This window comes from Chinchilla lanigera, unplaced genomic scaffold (genome assembly GCF_000276665.1).
Source record: "Chinchilla lanigera isolate Chin_1 unplaced genomic scaffold, ChiLan1.0 scaffold00018, whole genome shotgun sequence".
NCBI classification, from domain to species: Eukaryota; Metazoa; Chordata; class Mammalia; order Rodentia; family Chinchillidae; genus Chinchilla; species Chinchilla lanigera.
In genome coordinates, this window is record NW_004955419.1 from 20,414,313 (window position 1) to 20,438,716 (window position 24,404).

The 24,404-nt window shown below is 35.0% G+C and overlaps 1 long non-coding RNA gene across 1 annotated transcript; it reads left to right on the top strand.

Annotated features, from left to right (window-relative positions):
- The first annotated feature begins 7,315 nt into the window (after positions 1 to 7,315).
- Positions 7,316 to 13,240, top strand: LOC102026870. Its single transcript, XR_260647.1, has 4 exons — positions 7,316 to 7,555; positions 9,038 to 9,186; positions 12,480 to 12,574; positions 12,825 to 13,240. It is a non-coding gene; the product is annotated as an uncharacterized LOC102026870 (long non-coding RNA).
- Positions 13,241 to 24,404: the final 11,164 nt, after the last annotated feature.

Below are 24,404 nucleotides of genomic sequence, written 5' to 3' on the forward strand. Positions count from 1 at the left end.
TTCCCTTTGTTTGTGATTAGCTTCTTGTGCTCATCTCAGGAAGACTCTTAATATCCATGGGGAAATATACCACTAAATGAAGCTCACCCAGCAAACAGGAGGATGGTTGTCAGGGCTTTGAAATCTTTACGCTGTAAGATTCAATTTCAGTGTCAATAAAACATTAGCGTCTCACTTCTCTCTTCATCATTTTTTTTTCTGTTCCCTTTTCCCCTTCTACTTAATTCTAAACAGTGAATGAATTTTGTATGTATCAACCTTAAAGCAGCTGCTAGAAAATAACTGCCAACCTGTATATACAGTAGGAATAGACTTCATGTCAGAGCAAATATTAAGACCTCGACGTCTCTTCCTTTCTATAATCTTACCATTATGTTAGATGAATAAATACACAGGAATACCAAACAGTGGTTGCAAAAAAGTGAATATTGAAATTTATAAAATGGCCACTGTCCAAAACAGTAATATTCACAGGGAAGTGTTTTGACATCTGAGATAACCTCCGTTTTCTTTGGAGTCAGGCATGCTTGATTTGGTAGGACTGATTTGAGCACATTATTACAATGAATCTCAAACTGTTCTCTTTTGTACCCCTTTAATTTCTACAATTACCCATCACTCTAATTTCAGCATAAGAAGAGGTTTAAAGTACAGAATTTGAAGCCCAAGGATGTGGGGCTAGCATCCTTGTTTTGTCACTCTCCAATTCTGCAGCTTTGGGGACTTGATTAACCTATCTGAGCTTTAACTGGCAGTTACAAAGTGAAAAAAACAAAAAACGCATTCTTCCAGAGTAGTGGTAAGTGTTAAATAATAATATATATTACAGATGACTTATTAAGTAATGATAATCATTATAGTTAACGTTTATGGCTGTAATAACATATCCATCACAGTTATAAGAGTTTGACACATACTAACTTATTAATTATGTGCTAAAACTGTTGGGAAGATTGGGTTAATACATGTAAATGAAGTAATACACTTAGGCTTAGCACATGGTTCATTCATCATACATGGTAATTCTAATAATAACAATAATAATACAGTCCTCACAATAATCATCTAAAGTTGGAATTGTCACTAGGCCTTTGCACAGATGAGGAAACTGAGGCACGAAGAAAAGTGACTTATCCAATATTGCAGATGGAAGAAACAGAAGCACTAGATTCAACAGATAACCTGGTCCCAAAGCTGATCATTTTAACTATTGTAAAATATATTCGAGCTGTTTGTAAAGCGTAAGATACTATATGTATATGGGAATATATGGAATATATATGTTTAGATGAATGTATATATGCAAACATGCATCTAGTTGATTTCCCACAAAAAATAAAATATCCTGATTAAGTTTCTACCTCACAATCCAACCCCACAAATAAAGAATGAAGTGGAAATTGGCCTGATTTATATTCTAAAATCATCATATTCTTCTCGGTACCCTTCCTGCCCATATTTTCCTTTCTGGCTGATGGGGGCTGTTTGGCTGGCCTTTGTGTGAGTTACAAAGCAGCAACAATTACGTGAGGGAGGCCAGGAGCATGTTAGCCACACAAAAACAGTCGTCATAAACACTGTGCATCTTAATGCAGCGCTTCAGTCTTTACGTAAGATTAATTAAAGAGCAGATGTTCTGTCATACCCTGCGCTAGGTATGGTTATCTTTGAGATTCCAGCTCCTCCATTTGCTAGGTTTTAATTTGCATCATTATGCATTTTGAGCCTGGGGCATGAGTACTCAAGTGGTAAACATTAGCTATACTGCGCTGTATTTCCAAATGCACCTTCACTATTAGGGCGACTAATAGAATTCAATTCTATTTTCAGCTGAATCCTCTCAATTTTCATTTGCTTTTGACATGTTACATGGCAGGAGGAAAGAGCAAGGGAAAATGAGGGAGAGAGGTAGCAACCGCAGTATTTGTACACAGGCCTCATGTCAGCAAGAGAGCCCCCTTCTGCTGGGTTTTGACTATGCATCAACATTGTCATCCTGCTGTTGGTAGCACGTTCACAGAGCTCTAACAGTTCTAAAATTTCCCCTCCTAGCCTCATGTTAGAGGTTGATGTTCCAGATAAAGTAAGAGGTCTCTACTTTTGTTGTTAGGAATTGGAGGCATCAGAGTGACTTCTGATTTTCTAAATGCAACTACTGAAAATTGATGTCAGAAAACTTCCAGGCTGTGATCAAAGTCTGATATGAATTAATTTGTCATTATAACACAGCCCTACTTGCCAGGCATTTCAGACCAGGACTTGGGAAAGGCAGCAGATATCTGGATTGACAATTTCATTTAAAGGACAGAAAGCTTTCTGCTTTCTTTTCATTGGGATCTTGATTTAATGAACACACAAACAGACCATCGCCATATGTTCCAAATACCAGCTTGCCGTTCTTCAAGAAGCAGCTTGGGAAAATGCCAAGGCAAGAAGCTTGGAAGAAACTTGAAAAGGCTTCAAGACATATCTTTGTAGCCTGGGATAGCAAATGCACCAGTGATTAATTACGCTGGGGTTGGACGTGAATAGGAATGTCAATAAGGCATTCCTAGCGCAGCAATAGAGGGCATGTAGGCCTGATAATAGAATCCTTCCTGTTTTCATCTCCCAGTTTCCTTGCTGTTGGTAACACATTCACATTCAGGTCAGAGATATAAGATGGCAATGTCATGCTGCTTCTCATTATAGAATCATTCTATCAAGTGCAACTACAACCAAGGAGGAGGTGGCCCTAAGAAATGGGAACTCCAGGATTTGTGCCAGAGAATTCTCATGTGAAGAGGAATCCATAACTGTCTCTTCCTGCAGAAATCCTCCACTACCTCCCCACTGATACTTAACACCAGGAAGTTGGTAGATTTACTCTTCTGGCAGCAGCACTTGTAGAATAGCCTTTGGATGACTTTGAAAATTAATTCTCCTCCTTCAGAATCTAGGTTGAGGGTTTGATGAGGTGTTGAGCCTAAGAAAAGTCATCTTCTTTCTGGTCTCTTTTAGAAGGAGAAGAAGGCAAAAGAGGAGTAGGAGCAGAAGTAGAAGACTAAAGGCTTTGTATCCAGGGCAGAAAACTTAACTGAGCCTAACAAGGAAGAACTTGTCTGGATGTGTAATTTCAGCTATCAAAATCCAGAAAACTTCACACACAAGTGAATGTGTGAACTCAAATCTTTGGGCTTTTAAAATCTACTTACAAATCTTCTGTAGAGTAACGGCTCAGCTGAGCTCACATGCATGTTGAGTAACCTTCCAGCACCTACATGATAAACTCTGGAATCCTTTCTTTTGCACACAACATATTCATACATATCCTAGCTGTGTCCTACAATCCCAGTCTCGGCTTCTTCTGCCTTGTGCCCCATACACCCTGCCCTAGTCTTATCACACTACTTGCAGAAAACCAGAGCACAACACTTTTATTTAACCTTTAGGCTTCTGCACATTTGTTTTCTTTGCCTGAAATTTCTATCTCCACAGTGTTTCTAGGATAAATTCTGGCTACATGTTTCGTTTCTGTCTTGGTATCTTGTGCCAAATTTCTCGCTAACATTTCTATATCTCCTTTTGAATGTCCTAAAAACACCTCAAACTGAAAACTTTTAAAACTTAACTCATTTTCCTTCCCAAAGCCCTCCAATTTGTAGTCTTCCATGCCTCTCACCGGCAGAACATAAGCTCACAAGAATTCTTCACTCAGAATATTGGTATTATGTTTGACCACTCCTTCCCTTCTAACTCCTGGAAAGCCAGACCCTGGTAATTCTTGATGGCCAACCTCCAAGAGCTCTTTCCTGTCCAAAATCTTACACCTGATTATCCCCCAGGTTTTCCTTTTCTTTTGTCACTATTCTACTTCAGAAATTTGCTTTTATCTCACATGGCCTATTATGACAATCACCTAATTGGTCTCCTTCCTTTCCCAATATTTTCTACCTATCTGACTGACGGAATAAAAAGAACTTACAGTTAGTTGGGAGAAAAATTTTACAGTCATCAAAGCTAAAGTAAGATACTTCCATGAATACTTTAGAATAATATGTAATTGATTCCTTAATGAAAGGTATTAGAGAAACTCTCAGATAAGTTAAGAAGGAAGAAAACAAACTAAGATTTATTAAGCAAATGTTATACACTCAGCCCTATGCCAGGTGAATTACATAATTCTTTTGTTCAATCTATGTAACAACTGTGAGTGAGAGTATTTTACAGTTATCAGCAGAGGATCATGGTAGTTAAGTAGCTGCCTAAGTCCCTCTAGGTAGAAAAGCTTAGAACTGGGATTTGAAAGAAGTAATGTGTGATCCCAGTACCTAAATTCATTGGGCCAACCTGTGAGAAAAAATGTGGGTGTGAAAATATTTCAAAAGAAGACTAGACATACCTTGGTTATTGGTTTAACCTGATAGTAAGGAAAAGAACAAGGTTTACCCACAAAGTTTGAATCAGAATATCTGGGAGAAATAGGTAGAATGTGATCATGGCATCACTTTGTACCTCATAAATATGTACAGCTATAACTTTTCAATTTAAAATTTAAAAATAAAAATTACATACTGAAAACCAAAGCAGAAATAAATGAAGTAATGATTAGAAAAGTGACTCAAAAATTAAGGAAACTAAGAGTTGGCTTTTAGAAATCCTTTAAAAAATCATGACAAATCTTTAGCTAGACTCCCTAAAGCAAAAAAAAGAAGAGACCTAAGGAAAATGAGGGATGAAAGAGAAGACTTTATAACTGATAACTCAGAAATAAAATAGATCCTATGAGAGTACTGCAAACACTTGTACACAAAAATATTGGAAAACCTACAAGAAAGAGATAAGTTCCTTGAGAAACACACCCATCATGACTGAATTATGAAAAACTCAGAAATCTGAACAGACCAATAACTTGCAAGGAGATTGAATCCCAATTAAAAGACTACCATCAAGGAAAGTTCAGAAACAGATGATTTTATAGCTAAATATTTAAGGAAGGACTAATACCAATTCTCCTCAAAATTTCCAAAAAGTTCAACAGGAGGGAGTACTTCCAGATACATTTTACAAGGCCAGTGTTTCCTTGATATCAAAGCCAGGCTGACACTACCAGAAAAGGACATTAAAGGTCAGTATTATTTAGGACTATAAAGACAAAAATATTTTTTAAAAGCCCACAATCCTGGGTTGCATAATGAAATTTTGTTCAATGATGGAGCACACGTATGGTGGTTGTTCCTTAAGATTGTATTACCAAGTGACACTGTAGTCACCTTAGTCTGTGTAAGTATTCTGTGTGGTGTTTACACAGTGAGAAAAAACCACCAACAACGAATTTCTCAGAATGCCTCATTGTTAATTGACACGTGACTAGACTATAAAATTATAGTCAGGAATACACTAAAAGGATCATTCACTGCAATCCTGTAGGATTTATTCCTGGGATATAAGGGTGTTTCAATATATGCAAATCAACAATGGTGGTTCACCACATTAACAGAATAAAAGACAAAAGCTATGTGATCATGTCACTAGACACACAGGAAGCATGTGGTAAAATTTAACATCTGTTCATGATAAAAAAGTTCACAATAAATTAGATATAGAAAGATGCATTTCTATATAATAGAGGCAAAATATGCATAGCTGACTGTTAACTTCATATTTGGGCGAACAGTTGAAGATTTTTCCTCTAAAATCGGGAGTAAGATAAGGATATCAACTCCCACCACTTCTGTTCAATATAGTACTAGAAGTCCTAGGTAGAATTCTTAGACAAAAATAATAATTTGAAAGCATCAAATAGGGAAAAAAGAGAAACGAAATTGTCCTTACTTATGGCATAATTTTACGTATAAAAAACCCTGAAGACTCTACCGAAACACTGTTAGAATGGATAAATGGATTCAGTAAAGTTTCAAGGAAAAATTGTGGAAGGTTTGTTACTTATAATCAGAAATCAGTTTATTTATAGACAACACTAAGTTAGTCTGAAGAAAAATTTTTACTTCTAACTCTAGGTTCCTTCTTTTTGGTTAAGGTCTTCATGGATTCTACACAGCCTGTAGGAAATCAGAGAAACCAACTCTGAAAACATCAAAAGGGATCCCCAGAATCTTCAGTTTACTTTCTAAACTGTTTTTCATGTGCTTAGTGAGATCAGGGTTTGACATGGTCAGTTTAGTTGCTAAGAGCAGGTTTGAGGAGGTTCAAGGTAGCTTAATCAGAGCAGCTAAGGGCAGGGCAGAGCTTCTTATGGCACTTGGGACAGTATTCCATCCAGTATCCTAATTTGGTTTCAAATACCTTGAGGTCACTCAACTAGATTTGCTCACTACTTGTGCGATGAGAATCTAGAATGACCTAATAAGTAAGAAAATTGACCCTTCCTGGAATCCACATTTTTTTTTTAGAATTGAATAAAGCATTTTCAATTTTTTAGTACACTTTTGCAGTACGTAATGATTAGAGTCCTTGAGGCGGGTTGGTACATGTAACTCCCTCCTTGCCACATCTCTTGGTCCCTAACCCTTTTGCAAAGGATCTATCTCTCTATTTCCCATTATCTACCTTTTATTTTGTTCTTTTTTATATTTTGGGTTTCTCACATGAGAGAATCCAGGCAATATTGAGATTTGTGTATCTGATTTATTATATTCATCTACCAATCCTATCTCTGCTTTTTCTTTGGACCATGACAGTCCTTCCTGTATATGAAATATGTGTCTACTTTAAGTCTCCTTTTCCAGGTCAAAATGATGAGGAAGGGAGAGAACAATTTTTAATTTACACAGATGTATTCTGGATTTTTTATCTGATCAACACTCTCCACTTAGCAAATGAAGACATGAGTATTAATGAAGGCCAGGAATAGGCTCAAAAATAGAGGAGCAGCAATTTAAACTTATGCCTGCAAGATAACTAAACCTCTCTCCTTCCTCTACCAAATTGTTGTCTTCAGTTTTCACATCAGATGTTTATTTACAAATAATCTATACCCCCTTTTAAATTTGATGTGACTCAGTAAAGAATACATATGTAAATTAAATAGTCCAAATATACATAAATGATGACAAAGACAGCACAGGAGATTAATCCTGACGCCGAGAGTAAGAAAAGTATGTAGACTTTACATTTAGTGGTGAGCTTCTGGGTCCTCAAGCAAAAAAAGAATTAAGGCCATAGTTCCATGGTTTTCACCATGATGTACAAAGAAGAGATTTGTTTTCCTGACACTGTATTCTGAAAAGAATTCTAAAAAGCTTTCATCACATAGCTGTAAGAATTCAGAATTCATCACCCCTTTGTTGAGTAAAACAACAGACGGTGGCTTCAAAGTGGCTCTACAGAAGAGAAAGCAGTAGTCTTCACATAGCAATTTTTCCTAGAGATTCTTTATTAAAGAAAAGGAAAAAATGTGAAATTGCTACTCAGGAAAGGCCATTCTAAATGAGCAAAGCCAATATAAACCAAAAGTATATACTTTTCCTTGAGCAGAAAAACCCGAGGACTCCATTACTTATCTATACTGAGGTAGGATTTTCCAGAGGCTATCCCTGCTCTGGCCAAGACCTACGTAAGTATCCTTACACGCATACTCTGAGAAACTCATTTTCTACTGAGTTCTGTTTCCATTACCTGACCTTTTATTTTGGATGTCTGAATATTTACTTCTAGTTCCTTCCCTTTCTCATGTGTTCCAAATTCTAAGTTTCAACTCTTGGCACTGAATTTCTAAGTGTGGATTCGCCCCTCCAAAAGACCCTTCCATTCCATGCCCCCAGATATGAGGTGCTGCCCCATCCCGGGACACAGACAGCCCCGTAGGCACATGCGCAGTAAATCCTTCAGAGAACTCAGAAAGCAATCAACTCAACTGTGCTCCGGGAGAGAACTACAGCAATCAATTCCAGACTGAGCTTTCTGGCAGCGCCAAGGGTGCATTTATTCTGTGTGGCTGAACGAAGCGAATTCCATCGGCTTTTGATATGAGACATTCCAGTGGCACAATTGACATTCTGTTAGGGTAATTGCGGAATCTGACTTATACTTTCCAAGTTGATGGGGCTAGGTAGGCTACAAAAGTGCTTGCAGATACAATGAGAATTTTCTCAAAAGGGTATAGATTCTTCTGAGAGCTCAGATCAACCTAGCTAACTTCAGAACATGAAAAAATAATTTTGCACCATTGTTTTGTATTTAGTTGACCAACATTAACAAAATCCTAAATAAATTAGAAAATTTATTTACAGTCTACTGTCCACCAGTCCCCAACAAACTGAATTCCTTCTTTTCGTTCTCTGAGCCTTTGCCAGATATAATTCTTAAATTATAATCATCATGTAGACATTCATTTATATTCTTTTTTCCCACCAAGTTTTATAAACATTTTACCTACTACATGGCTACTATGTGGTTTTCATAATTATTACTATATTTTATTTTAAATTTTATTCTTTTTTACTTTTTATTATACATTTGAAGTATATAATATTTACATTTCTTGTAGGGAGTTGCACATGTACATATTTCACCTTAATTACTTTATTTTTTTGATGCATTTCCACCCTACTTCCTCCCTCCCTCTCTTGTTCCCATTCTTATTTGACAAAGATCTATCTCCCTATGTCTTACTGTCTCTCTTTTGTTTTCCTCTTTATTTATATTTTGGGTATCACATAAGAGAGAAACCACTTGATATTTAAGTTTGAGTATCTGACATATTTCACTTAATATTATAGTGTCAAGATGCATCCATTTTCCTACAAATGACTCAAGTTTATCCTTCTTTATGGCAGAGTAGTACTCCATTGTGTATAAATACATTTTCTGTACCCAGTTATCCCCTGATGGACATATAGGCCATTCCAAGATTTAGCTAATATTAAATTTGCTGCTACAAATATGAGTATGCATACATCACTGTAATATAAGGTCTTTTATCTTTGGGGGAGGATACCTAGAAAAGGAATGGCTGAGTCACATGAAATTTATAGCTTTAGTTTTTTAATAAATCTCCAATTGATTCCCATAGTAGTTGTATTTATTTTTTATGAAGTTATACTTCCATCAAGCAACTGCACTATGATTTAATTAACCATTTTACCGCGTGGACATCTAAGTTGTTTGAATTATTTGGATTCTTTGCACATGACAAGTTCAAAGGTATTAAGTTTCTGAAGACAAACCATAAAATATCCTGTCAAGGTGAGTTTTGCAATAATAATTCATATTTACATAGCTATTAGCAACATTCAAAAAACCATCCTTTCCACAGCTATGCCATTATTGGGGATTTACACAGTTTTCACATATTAGCATAAAAGTATATATGCATGTACCTAATGAACTGGCCTAGAAATTTGTAACGATTATCGCAGTAATAGATGTAGCACACAGTGATGCTGGCAAACAGACTTTTCCATTCTTTCTGCTGATAGAGCCCAGATTTTGTCTTGGTTTTTCTCTCTCCTCCATCTGACTCAGAAATAATCACCAGTGAGTCAAAGCCAAACTCAAAAATCCCATTTCCTTGCCAGTGAGACATGGAAGAGGTCACCCTATATTTCCTAGGAATTGTTTCTTTGCTCCAAAATGGGACATGAAACCACTGAGCACATCTCCATACCCAAGTGATAACATAACCACAATCTTCACAGCATATAACTCATTAACATTCCCTTCTGATTATACACCCTTAATGGTATTTATTACAAAAATTATATTAAAATTTACTGAGTAGGTTTTTATAGTGATGCTGGTACTACAGTTCTTAAGTTATTTTTGTATGCTTAACAATTTCTTTGATACATATTTGCATTAACATTTCCTTCATTTTAAGGGGAAAATATATACAAGAAGCAAAATAAGACAATGCAAAGTTAGATTTTAACTGGAAAGATATCCATGAACTTATTATACAGGTTATATATGTATGTGTATATATATTATATATGCATTGTGTGTGTATGTATATATATCCAGCTATTTCTCCTACAAGAGGGTAGAAAGAATGACAGGGCACCTCCAAAAAAGCACATTGAATGACATATTTTGGTTTCTAAATGCCTGTCCACACTTAAAGCAATGATAGCTTCCCTCATATATGGCTAATTCTATGTGTGAGATAGAGAAGTATAAAATTAATATTAGATACCTTATTCTGCTAAAGCCAAAACTAACAGCACAATGTTAAAAACGCAGGGGCAAGCTTGAAGATGCTCTTACTGGCAAAATTTGGGACAGTCTAAACATCATACTGAGTAATTGCTATAAATGTCATATTGAATTTGAAATAAATGTAGAAATCCACAGTAACACTTAAGTAAAAGGATGAATAATCTTGTCTACAGAATAATACACATTAATAAACATAAAGGAATGATGAAAGTAGAGAATTAATATTTTTTAACTCTCAGCGTGACAGTTTAAGTCAGAATCAACAATGGGTGGTAAAACATCATAGTGGTAAAGCACAACTCCCGTCACCAGATAAATTACCGAGCTCTGAAGGGAATACAGGCCACTATAACAGAGATATGACTGCCACTAGCTCAACTGGGGGGTAAAGCTTATCAGCATCAATAACAGAAGAGCCTGATATTATGGCCAGATCACTATGCTATGACATCCAGTACCTAGCAATACCCATGAAGTCATCCTGCTGAAGAAAGGTTAAATCTACCTGAGATGCTAGACCTAATATCTAGATTCTGGTTATATGGTGAATGGAGAAAAAAGTTAAGGTATTATAAGGTAACCATCAGATAAATCCAGAACACCATACATGTTACAAAGCCTGAACTCTTCAAAGCATTGATATGGTGAAAAATAAGGTATCAGATTTCTAGATGAAAAGAGACTATAGAGACATAAATGAATGCAGTGGGTCCTAGATTTGAAACATAGATGTAAAGCCATAACTGGGAGCCAACAGAAAACTCGAATGGGCACTAGATTGAAATGACATTATAGATTAACTGTTAATATCCTCAAATCTGATGACTGTACAGTCCTAATGTGGGATATTTCCTTATTCTTTGGAGATATTAAGGTACTTAGAATAAAATGGTATAATGTCAGCAAGTGGATTGGAAAGATTATTCTTTCAATTTTCTTGGGCCATTGAAATTTTTCAAAGTAAAAGATTGATGAAAGAAAAGAGAGAAGGATGAAAAATACACAGATCTGCTCCCTCCACCAGGTATTATCATTTAGTTGCTGTAATCAAGAATATGTGGATACACTGAGAAGAACCACAGCAAAAAGATGAAAAGAACTGGGTCCCTCTTGATTTCTTAAGTCACTGTAGAGTGTTCTGACCCAATGAGCTCTTATCATATTTGCAACTTGCAAACGAAAGTGTTCTTACTAATAAAATAAATAGTGTACCACAAAAGCTTACCTTCCAGAAGTCATGGTGGCAATGTTTTTTCAGTATCTACTTTCAGCATTTTACATACACATAAAATGAGCATGATTATTCTTCCCATTTTTTTCAAATTTGAAGTCAAGGTCTTACCAGGGAACTTCTGCTAAAAGTCACACAGATATTTTGTAATCCATCTTGAACTTAGACCTAAGCACTCAGCAGTAACTTTTTTTTCTACAGAGATTCTAATGTTTACATGTGATTGCCTACTTAACATCTTTATTGGAGTCTAGAATAGATTTTTAGCTTAAGTTAACATGACCTAAACTATATTCTCAATTCTCACTCCAGAATATGTTTCTTTATTCAGTTGCTCAAGACTAAGTACTGCACTCACACTTCAATTCTTTTATTGGTCCCACACATACACCATCCAATTGGTAACCAAACCTATTTTTCTGTAGCTCCAAAATGTACCCAAAATCTATTTTCTTTTTTCGATATCAACTGCTTCAATTTTTATTGAAGCTTTAAAATCCCTTACTCATACCCGTGCAATATAAGTTCCTAACTGCCCTCCATATGTTCAGTTTTGCTCCTCTTGACACCTTCTCTGAACGTCAGCCAGAGTGACCCTTCCCTGTCATAAAATGATCCACTAATTTCACTATATTGTAGTTCTTGGAAGGACTTATCATTTAAAACTATTACATTAGCCAATAGTGCCCTACAAAAATCACTTACCCATCTTTCTTTCCAATTTCATCTGGAAGTTTTCCCCAAGCTCAGCACAGGGAAGCACATATGCTTTCTTCCTGTTCTTCAGACGCACACAGCCCACTCCCACTCTGAGGGCTTTGGCACTTGGTCTTCTCTCTACCCCAGACACTCTGTCCCTAAATACTTACATTGCTAAATTCTCCTTCAAAACATTAAAATTTTAGCCCAAGTGTCTTCTTGGACACTCTCTTGATATCCCAGCACACCCGATACAAAGTGCCCATAATCACTTTGAATTGACTTTTAAAAGTTAATAATATAAGTATTTCAAATGATATTGTTCATTCACTTCCTTAATTGGTTTTCATTTTCCTTTTCCTTCTTCACCAAATAACCTGTATCACATGAGAGCTGGAATAGAGTGGTTTATCCACCACTTTGTCCCTTGATCTGAGACTCATACCTGGAACATACGAAGGTGTTCAACAAATACTTGTTGAATAAGTAAGTAAACAAACTATTCAATGGCTCTTAACAATTACATCTTTGCACCTCCCCATAAAATAATACTTATCTACTGTATCTACCTAGATTCCTTTTTCTTGAGTACATGCTCTATTTGCTCAGGGTCCCTCTTCTAATGCATCAGTCAGAACTAGAAGTGGTCATAACACTTGGGTTAGTTTGCTTTATGTCACTATACTGAAGTACCAGAAATGATTAAATTACAAAGAAGTTCTATTTTGATTCACAGATTTGGAGTTTCCAGTTCATGATCAGTTGGTCTCAACTATTTGGGCCAACTGGATGAGGCAACACATCATGGCAGTAGCATGTGGTGAAACAAGCCTATTTATATCATGAACCAGAGAGCAAAAGGAAAGAGGAAAAAGATGGGGTTCCACAGTCCACTTCAAGGACACTCCCCCAATGACTTAAGGAGCTCTCACAAAGCCTTTATCCAAATCACAGCACTACTTCAAATCAATATCAAACTCAGATACTGTGTTAGTTGGGATTGATATTGCTTCATTCAATTTATCTATGTTATAATCACTCATACTGATGAATATTTTTGTGTTTCTAATAAACAAACATACCTAAATCTATATCATATGAGCTGATAACAAAACAAATCCACTCATCTATTTTTGTGAAATAGACTCGAAGCTAAAATCTGGAGTTTATTTATGGTTGCTTAATTTTTGTTGGATTGCCTGTCAATATTCCTGTCTGCTGAGTCATTTAAACAAGCTTTACATGGATGGTTTTAGACTCACTCCCAACATTGTATGATGTGTAGTTCTGATAATGATGTAGGCTTTGTCTTTATATACAGTACTGATAAAAATATTGAAAGAAAACAACAAAAAGAAAAATTTGTTTCATTCTGCTACAAATATAATATCAAGTGGTTAATCAATATATCATCAAGCTTTGGTTAAATAGACTTACAAGTCTACCTGATGTTCTTTCCTTATCTTATTCTCTTAATACAGTTACGTACTTTGTTGAAGTTGAGAAATGTATAAGCTTAAAGATCCACTTAACTTCACCTACATCTTATCTTACATTCAAAAAAATTATTCTGTGGGAAACATGATAAAATGAACAGAATACCATAATGCAGCTTACTAAATTCAGTGGTAGAGCTGAGCGTAAGATTCTTCATAAAAGGCAGATCTCTAACTTATATTAGCTATAAACTCAGGAAAGACGTCTTAACCTCAGTAATGAATAGTAAGATTGATTGAAGAAAAAAGTATAGAAAGCACACTCCAGGAGAAGAAAATCATTTGTAAGAAATTTTTTAAAAAATAAAAACACAGGAAAGCTTAATACCTTTGGGAAATCAGAATATGTCAATGTCCAAAGATGAGGTAGGTGGCAGGAAGTGTTTCTATATGGTGCCCAACGGCATATCTTAAAGCTGAGGTTTGAGCTCATTTCTGTACATGATGTAATGCAAACCAAGCGTTTGAGGGAGAGGAATGACCCGAACACATGAACCTTTTGGAAAGCTTATTTTTGGTAGAAAATGGTTTAAAAGTAGAGAAAGAAGACTAAGAAAGAGGACTGAGTCTACCACCCATTTAATAAATGAGAAGGCGTAAATCAAGCCAATGGAAAGGAGAAAAGTAATATATACTAAAGAGGTAGAATGCAAACCTTGCTTGAAGATACTACTGAAGAATAATAGAGAGACAAAAAAGATGTTATGGCCAACCACCACCTTTAGATATAGATACCAAGACATATATATTAACTTAACTCTGAAAGAGAAAAGGGGAGATGATGACTACGGTTTTGCTTGTTGATTTATAGACTGATTCTTCTGTGCCGCCACATGAAGCTGTCCAAAGGGATCCAGTGTTTGTTTCTGTAGTTTGAAAACAACTCTCTCAGACAGAAGTGAGCTCTGGTTGTGACTATGAGGATGAATGGGGATTGTGGGCACTTAAAGCTGTGTCACAAATATCAATGCACATAAGAATTGCCTGTGTAGCAGTATATTCCACTTGGAGACTCAGGACCCACTGCCTGAGATAGCAATTCTGAGGATGTTGGGTGGGCCAGGCATTTGTATTTTAACTAGCGCTCCAGGTAATTTTGACATTTACTCCAGGTAACTTGACATCTGAAGGTTTTCATAGTACCTTCAAAGAAACAGTAATTTAAAAGAACATGAAGGAAAGGAGATCATCAAAGAAACAAGTAAATTAAGAAGAATCAGCTAAAAAGGTAATAGGGAAACTACAGTGATAGAGAGTGTGTAGGAGTCAGGGGATGATTGAATTCTGTGAGGGAAAAAAAGTAGTGTTACATGCTAGAGGTCATGTAGTGTAAACCTTAAACAGATACATGAACCCAAGAGCGCTATCCTAGTGTTGTTTAGTTTGCTTGGTTGGTTCTCAGCAAACCTACATTGGCTTTTTGAACCTTACATTCTTTTCTATCATTTTTAACCTTCACCCTAGTAACTTGTGTTATGTGTTGCTGAAGAATAATAAACATCATTCTCTTGTTTTTGGAATCTACTCTTTTTTTTCTCTAGAAAAAGAAAAACAGCAAGTTTCATTAATCTATTGATATCTCTAGGTACTTATCTCTTTAGAGATCAATAATACTACTTTGATTATCATTTGTTGCCTTAGAAATTGGGATAAAATTTGAAACCCTAATAAATAATTAAATGACCTGGGTGTATAGAACAATGAATTGGATCTCAGAGGGGACATAGTAATTATCTTCAAGCATGGCTGCAATGACTGTCATGAGTGATACTTGGTTTGATTTATGCAATGATAAGAGGAAGAGTTAGGACCAACGAGGAAGAAACCACCAAGCAGGCCTTCTTTCAAGTTTTCAGGTCACCCTTCCAGTGTTTTCTCCATCTTCACCCACCCTTTGCTCTCTAGACTATGAAAGATTCCTCCTTCTGACTGGGGCATTCGTACAGAACAGATGGTCTCTTTGGTTCCATTCCTTCTTATTTCCACAGGGAAGGTTTCTATCTGCTATGCTCTTCTCAGATTCCCTCAGTACAGAAAACATACTCAGGTATCAATTCTCTTACCTACTCAACTCATGAGCTCCTCGCCTTCCCCTCACAGTTGCATAAATTGGCCACCCTCCCATTCTGATGACAATTAGAAAACTCAATTTTTGTTCCCAGAACTTAACTAGAACTGCTCTTGCCCAGACCACCAAAGCCTTTAAAACCAATAAATTAAAAAACAGACCACTCGTAAGGTGTTAAGCACTTATATACTTGTGCAAAGCATCTGGGCCATTTGATCAACTTTCACTGTCTTTGTATGTTTTGATGCTTATAGGTCCAGGATATGTATGTCTTTCTGGCAATATGCACTTTATCATTAAAGTTACAATATATTTATGTCTATATTTTCTTACATTTCACACAGTGTTTGCTTTATATTTGTCAATTTATTCACACAAAAACAGTTCATAGGGATTGAATTATCATTGTAGTTCATACAGCCTATCAGTAAAATGTATGTACATTGTCTTACTTCATGTTAAGTAGTAGTACTGTACTACGGTGAGCCTTGCTTAGTTTGATTACCATGTATACTTTATATTCTTCTCTATAACCAGCAAGTTATTAGCTTTCTGTGGGGATTTTTTGTCATTTTTATTTATTTTCTGTTGTAAATGATAGATTAAATTAAAATGATAGATTAAATAAACTTCCATAACAATAATTAAAAAGGTAAAATTGTGCAAAGTCCACTCCCCAGGCACTTCTCAGAATGCTATGTGTTGGCCATGTGCTGGCTGAGCACTCCAGGTGGCTTCTGCTTCATTTTACCTCTATATTAACCAAGTTTCCTTAGCTGCCAAGGTAGGAAAGCTTCCTCCTCCCATTTCTTGCTCAAGTCATGGAGTTATGGATGAAGGACAATGAGCTCATCAACCCAGGAGTACTCCTTTAAGTTATGAACAGCAGAGCTCTCACAAAGGTGGCTAGGCATGTCAGCATATACTCAAGGATGGACACTTTACAGGCAAGTCAAGTATTTCCAGCAAGTCAAGAGAGAAATTCAAGTAGTACAAATTACACTAACTCCATCAGTGGAGTGATCCAGAAATCAACCACCCTTAATCCCAGCACTCTTAATTCAAGCATTGCACTATTAATCAGTCACAAACTCTAGATTCAGCTACCTCCAAAAAAACTTGTCCCCCATGACTGCATGAGGCTTTGGGGGGACATCTAGACACAAACCATAACAGCCTCATCTAAGAACTAGTATTTCAGACTCAACCCCTCACTCCATCCACCCGATTGGACCTTTGTCTTATTCCCTGTTTTCTATCCTCCAACCCACAGTTTTTCAAATCTTCCTTGGAGTTTGTTGTAGTCCTTTGATTTTCCAAACGTACTTGGATGCCCTCTCCTCCATGACAGCTGCTCCTGCTTACCTATCAGACCTTAGCTGTTAGTATCATCTGCAGGTTCTAATGACAATTATTTCTCCTCAGATTTCAAGGCCGTAGATTCCCTCTCAGTTTGTTTATTCTTCTCCCAACCTGAACCAGAAGGCGATGGTAATCTGAAGAGAGATGTACGCTGGGAAATCTGAACAGTTGTGACTATCTGGCTCTGGAAAGAAAATGTATACTGATGTCTCCCCTAGATTAAATTAAATGAATGGTCATTAGGCAGTTATTGAAATCAATATGCAGACATATACTTGGGATCTTGTAAAATTTCAGGTAAAGGAAATGATTCCACAAATATTTGTTCAAATAAAAGATCACACAAAACAGAATAAATACCAGTCTATCTCAAGACCTTATGTATTATAACAGTAGTGAAACATCTGTACAATTATGGAGTGAGTCTGTCGCCCAGACAAGCTATCACATTGCATGAAAGCTGTAGCAAGATGCTATCAAAGAAGCAAGGCCACAGAAAATATTTTTCTTATTTATCATTCTTGAAAAGTTATATGCAGTTATAGTTGAGCTATCTCTGAGATGAATCAAAATAAAGAGCTTATTAAAAAGAAGTCATGGGCTTGATGAACTGGTAGCTTAAATTGTCCAGTTGTTCTTTGCTTTTGAGCAGTTTCTTTCCCTTATACTATATCTATTGTACCTTTTGGATCTTATTCACTCTTTCAGTTTCTTACAGTAGGGAGACAATACAATGTTCACACATATGAGTCTGATTTATTTCACTTATTAGTATGGTCTCTAGTTGCATCCATTTACCTATAAAAGCCTCAAGTTTATCTTTCTTTATAGCTGATTGGTACTCCATTGTACAAAAAAGCACATCTTTTTTTATCCATTCCTCAGTTGATGGGTATTTGGGCTGTTTCCAAGATTTAGCTATTACAAATTATGTTGCTATGAACATGGGTGCACATATATTGCTGTGGCATGATGTTTTCATTTCTTCTGGGCAAATACCCAGGAGGGGAATAGCTGGGTCGAATGGGACCTCTAATCCTAGTTTTGTGAGGAATCTGCACACTGATTTCCACAATGGTTTTATCAGTCTACACTCCCACCAAAAATGGAGAAGGGTTCCTTTTTCCCCACAGCCCTGCCAGCATTTGTTATTAGTTGATTTCTTGATGATCGCCATTCTTTTTGAGGTGAGATATGATCTCAGTGTTGTTTTAATTTATATTTCTCAAATGACCAATGATGTTGAACATTTTTTCAAATATTTACTTGCCATTTCTACTTCTTCATCTGAGAAGTGTGTATTCATCTCAGATGCCCATTTCTGGATTTGGTTATTATTTATGTTTTATTTGGAGCAATTTGCTTAAAAGGCCTGTCATTAAATTGACCATCAGGATTATTTATATGCTAATTTTTCTATTCTATTTGATATGAACTCTGTTAGATTGTATGTTGTGCAATACTAGAGTGAGTAATACATGCTTCTTTACCTAAAAATGGAACATAACCTTACAATGAAATGATTACCTGTGGGAAGATATTGAACAATGCAAAATAATATAACATATAGAGTGAATAAAAGGACAGTAAAAATGAGCATATCAGAAATGTGACCTATAGGAAAAGGGAGAAAAGGGGAACCCTACTCTTACCTAGAAATTCTGCCCAGGGATAGTTTTTAAACTGCTGTATAAGTGTGAGCAACTTGACAGTCTTGTTAAGGTGAGTAGTCAGAAACCAAGATTCAAACAGAGAGGCAACTGGGCTTTCAGGCAAAACTTCACCAAGAAGCAATATCATTAGCAGAATAATTCCTAAATCAGGTGACACCATCAAATATACTTCCACAATTACATATAATGGAGGAAATCAAACATATTATAGTGTATACAGAATGTTCACCAAGACAGATCATAACCTTGGTTATGAAAAAATTGAAATAAATATTAAAGGGCTCAATTCTTAAAGATTATATCCTCTAGCTACACAGTATTAAATAGAAATTAATGGCAAATCAATAAAAACTATGAATATTTGACAAACCACATACTTTTAAAATAGTAATTGGATCAAAGAAGAAAGATAAAAAATTTTTAAATATTTTAAAACTATAAGTTAAAGTGAATGAAAGATTGTAGTGGTTAAAGAGTTTTAGAGTGGGAAATTTAGACTTCTAGATGTTTATGTTTGAAAAAGAAAATCTCAACAATAATCTAAACTTCCACATTAGGAAAATACAAAATGAAGAGCAAATTAAACCCCAAGGAAGCCAAAAGCAGTAAAGAAGATAAAAATGGGAATTAATTCATTTAAAAGCAGAAAAATAATAGAAAAAAATCCATGAAACTAAGTCCTAGGTCTTTGAAAAGCTCACCAAATTTAATAAATTTCTAGCTAAACCAAACAAAAGCAAAAGAGGATATAAATTACCTAATGAGGAGTGAAAAGACACTCTCTCTTTTCAGAAACATCCCTAGAATCTAGGTATCCCAAGATTCCAACCTAGATGAAATGGTGAAGCTTCTTGAAAAACAAAAAATACACAAAAAAAACTGTGTCCTCTGAACAGCCTCATATGTACTAAAAAATTTGAATTTTTAATTTAAAACTTCCCACAAATAAAAATTCAAGGTCATATGGTTTTTAAAAAATTTTTGCAAAACATGATTTCACTAGAGAAAGGAACATTCCCAAATTATTTAGGTACCCATAGTTAACTTGATAGCCAAACCAGAGAGTGAGTGATATAATAAGAAAGAAAAACTATAGACTAATATTCCTTATGAGAATAAATGCAGTAATAATAATCCTTTTTAAAATAACAAAATCTAGGACTATATAAAAGACAATATATCATTGTCAAATGGGATTTTCCAAGGAATGAAAAATAGATCTAACTTGAAAATCAAACAATGTAATGTATCATATTGATACCTCCATAATTAGTAAAAGATACAATTATGTTAATCATGTGTATAAAAAAGCATTTGACAAAACTTAACCACACATGGTATAAACTCTCAGAAAACTGGGTATGAACGTAAACCTTCTCAAAATGAATAACGGACATGATGACAAATTAAGAGAAATTATTTTTAGAGGTAAAATATTAGCACAAAAACAGGACAAGCTGTATACTGTCATTTCTACTGAATAAGCTCTTTGTTAATTCAACATGACAAGAGCGAGAAATAAGAGACACATAGACTTACAAGGAAGATACAAAATTGTCTTTAAAAGTGATAAAATTTTATACACAGAAAATGCTAACCCATCTCTAACACTTACTGGATTAATGGATTAATTTTAATAAGTTTAGAGAAATCGTGAGCAACATGAGGAAATTTATTACATTTCTCAGTGTAGGAAAGAACAACTGGAAACTGAAATTTATGTCACAACAGCATCCAAAGGTGGAATATTTTTAAGAATAAATTTAACAAAATACTTAGATTTGTATGCTACTTTATTTCAAAGCTTAATAGCCACAGTAATTGAGATAGATGATAATGGCATAGTTAGACATGTAGAACAGTTGAACCGAATATAGAATCCAAATAAAGTCACATTATTATGATGAGTTGATTTCAATAAATGTGTCAATATTAATTCACAGAGAAAGACTTTTTTTTTTACAACAAAAGGATAACAATGTAGAAAAAATAAAAGATAATCTCAACTCTTATTCCACTTCTTAAATAAAAAATTGACTTGAGAGTAACATAGACCTATAGGTACAAAGTGAATTATAGTTTTTTTTTTAGAAGAAAAAATAGAACTCCAAATGCTTAGGGTAGGCAACTATTTCTTGCCTATTGCATCAAAGTTTGAACCCATAAAGCAGAAACTGACTAATTAAACTCCTTCAAACTTAAAAATTCTTTTCTTCAGGAATTTTTGTTAAAATTTTAAAAGTGACATATAGATTAGCAGAAAATAATATATATACGTATGTATATACCTTTATACAGATTATATAAAGAATGCTTGCAAATCAATAAAAACAAGACAGCCCAATTAAAAAAGGAAAAAAATACTAAATGCACACTAGACTTCTCAGAAGAACATAAGTGTATGGTCAATAAAACCGCAGAACATAAGCCATATCCCTACAGAACTGCAGATCAAAACCATTAGATATCATTGTACATCTACTAACTCTCTAAAATGAATTATAAAGATTGACCAAGTGTTGATTTTTCAAGGAGGTGGTGAAACTGAAACTCTCAAAAATTTTTATGGAACAGTAAAAATGTATGACCATCTTCTAATACAAGTTGGTTGTTCTTACCAGACATGGTGGTGCATGCTTGTAATCTCAGAAATCTGGGAGGCTGACATGAAGATTCAAGTTTGAGCCCAATCTCGGCAACTTAGCCGCTTAGCAAAATCCTGTATATTCAAAACATTGTTTGGTGGATTTTTGATAAAGTTAAACATATCCTTGTCATATGACCTAATAATCCCATTCTAGATTGTTTTTTTTCAAGATAAAAGAAAATATTTCTTCATGCAAATACTTGTACATGAATATGCATAGTTTTTATTGCCAAACTGGAAGCAACCAAATGTCTATCAACAATAAATGTGTAAACCACATTATGGTAAGTTCATATAAGAGAATACTACTCAGCCAGGAAAGGGAAGAAATTGTGTTAATGATAGACACACAATATGGGCAAATTTCAAAAATTTTATGTTGTGCAAGTAAGATAGGCACAAAACTATAGTTCATAATTCAATTCATACAAAACAACAGGATAGACAAAAAGTCTGCAAGTACAGCAGTGATTGCCCATGGCTCATGTGGAGTAAAAGAGATCAACTGTGGAGGTAAACAGGAAATGTTTAAAAGTACAAGTAATTTAAGTGCTTTCTGTCTTGAGTTTTGTAGTTGTTATACAAGAATTTATCAGAACTTCTAACTGTACCTTAATATAGGTGCATCTTAATGTAAGTAATTTGCACTTCAATAGAATTGATTTTAAAAGTAAAAATAAAACTGCTAGCCAGACCAAATAAAGGAAGGGGAAATAAACACAATTTAAAATAAGCAATATGAAAAGATGGTCACTAAGAGACATTGCACTAAAATAAGTACTAAAATAACTTCCTCAGAGTAAAGATAAATGACAACAGAAAAAAATGTGGGTGTGAAGAAAGGAATGGAGACCATCAGAAATGCTAATTACATCACTAAATATAAAACACTGTACATCTTTCCCCTTAATTTTCTTAGAAGTTAACTGATTATTTGGAACAACAGTTGTATACTGGGGTTTTTGTTTTGTTTTTTTTTTTTGTTTGTTTTTTTTGGTTTTTCTCCGGTACCAGGAACCGAACTCACGACCTTGCGCTTGTCAGGCAGGCGCTTTTGCCGCTGAGCTAAATCCCCAGCCCTATACTGGGGTTTTTAACATACATAACTAAAATAGATGACGGGAGTCACACCACTATGTAGTTATAAGTATAATTATTTTTAGTGACTCTTATATTTTACATTACTGACACCATATTAAATTAGGTGCATTGTGATAAGTTAAAGATATGTAATGAAAATGCCAGAGTAATTTAAAAACAATACAAAGATGTGTGACTCAAAAGATATTAGGAGCATTAGAACAGAATACTGGAAAAATGAAATCAACCCAAATAAGTCAGGAAAAGTAGATATATAACAGATGGCTCAAACAGGGGAAAAAATCCAAAAATGATAAGCCTACAGATAAACACTTAAATAATTTCATTAACTATAAATGGACAAAACATTTCAATTAAAAGAAAGAGATTGTCAGTCTGAATTTTTAAAAGCAAGACACAAGTATATGCTGTTCATAAATCACAAGCTGTCAACATAAAGATATAGATAGATTTAAAGTAACAACATGAAAAAAGGCATACGTGTGAATACTAAGCTTTTACATTTTAACATCTACTTCTTGGGAAATGTCACCTAAGATAAGCCTCAAATTCTGATATGCCATTTACTACTTATTCAATATAATCTGATCTTTTCATTGCACCTAATATTCATTTGATCGTAACAATTTATTATACAGTCACACCAAAACTACACGTTAGATCTCCCCATATGCAAAAGGTTCCTGTAAATTTGGAGCACTTTCCAAAATTGTCAGCATGTTTGGGCTTGCCCTTCACATAGCAACGTGATTGAATACTCTTATTAAGTTACACACCCTGCTCCAGCACATCTTTGTGGATGGAGAAAACTCACTTAGGCCTGAGCCTTCTTCTAACTCTCATGATTTCCCAGACTGCATTCTAATCCTTTCACCACTTGACTCTGCTCTCTAACAAGGATGTTTTGAGCAGACAGGACTGGCATATTGCCCATTTAGAATTTCTAGTCATAAACGAACTGGGGCTTTGGGACTGTTTCAGGAAAATCCCCAAGTTGTTTGAAGACTCTACTGGATAAAATTTTATCTGGTTTTTCATGGAGAAAGTCTCTACTGGCAAATTACATGTGAAATACGGACATATGACATATGCAGGTTGTCTATCCTTAGAGAAATTTGGATTTATGCTACCTTGTTTTATTTCTCCATTTAGGGATATCACAGAGACACACAGTCAAGCTACTCAGAAGGGGAGAGAAAATAATCCTTTATATTTCCCCGCAAATTCAACATTTGTGATGTTCTTCATTCCTTTCTGTAGGGTGAAACTTTTATTTGTTTTCATCTGTTGTCTTTAATCTGAATACATTCTTTTAGTGTTTTGTATTGAGCAGCTCTGTTGTTGACAAATCCTGTCATACTACCTGAAAATACCTACATTTCACTTTCATTTGGTGGTAGTTCTTTAATTAATTTTATTTAGTCATAATTCAGTTCATGTCTTAGTGTCTCTAATTGATATTCCCTCTAGGCAGGATCTATAGTTTATTCTGTTGAAGTAGTACATAGCATATCGGTTCACAGTCCAAATTCTAAAACCATTTGCTTAAATCTGAAACTCAGCTCTGCCACCAGCCATTTGGGTGACCATAAGTAGGCAATTAAATGTTCTAGTGCCTCAGCATCCTCATCTATAAGAAGAGGAAATAATAACAGTAGCCACTTCAAAGTATTATTGCAAAAGATTATGTAAGTGACTGCATGTAGTAGTCTCAGAACAAAATGCTCTGACACAATTGTCTGTGTCATCAAGACAATTGATGGCATCAAGATATAAATATCAAGATAATGATATAAATATCAATGGCATCAAGATATAAATATTCTCTGTTATTGTTATTTTTATTAATTACTATTTCCCCAGCAACAAATAGAGTATTTGTATCTTAGTAAATCCTTAGGATCTGTGGAATAAATGAATTCTTCCTAGATTATTTCAAAATTCACTGAATGTAAAAGTTTCAGTCATT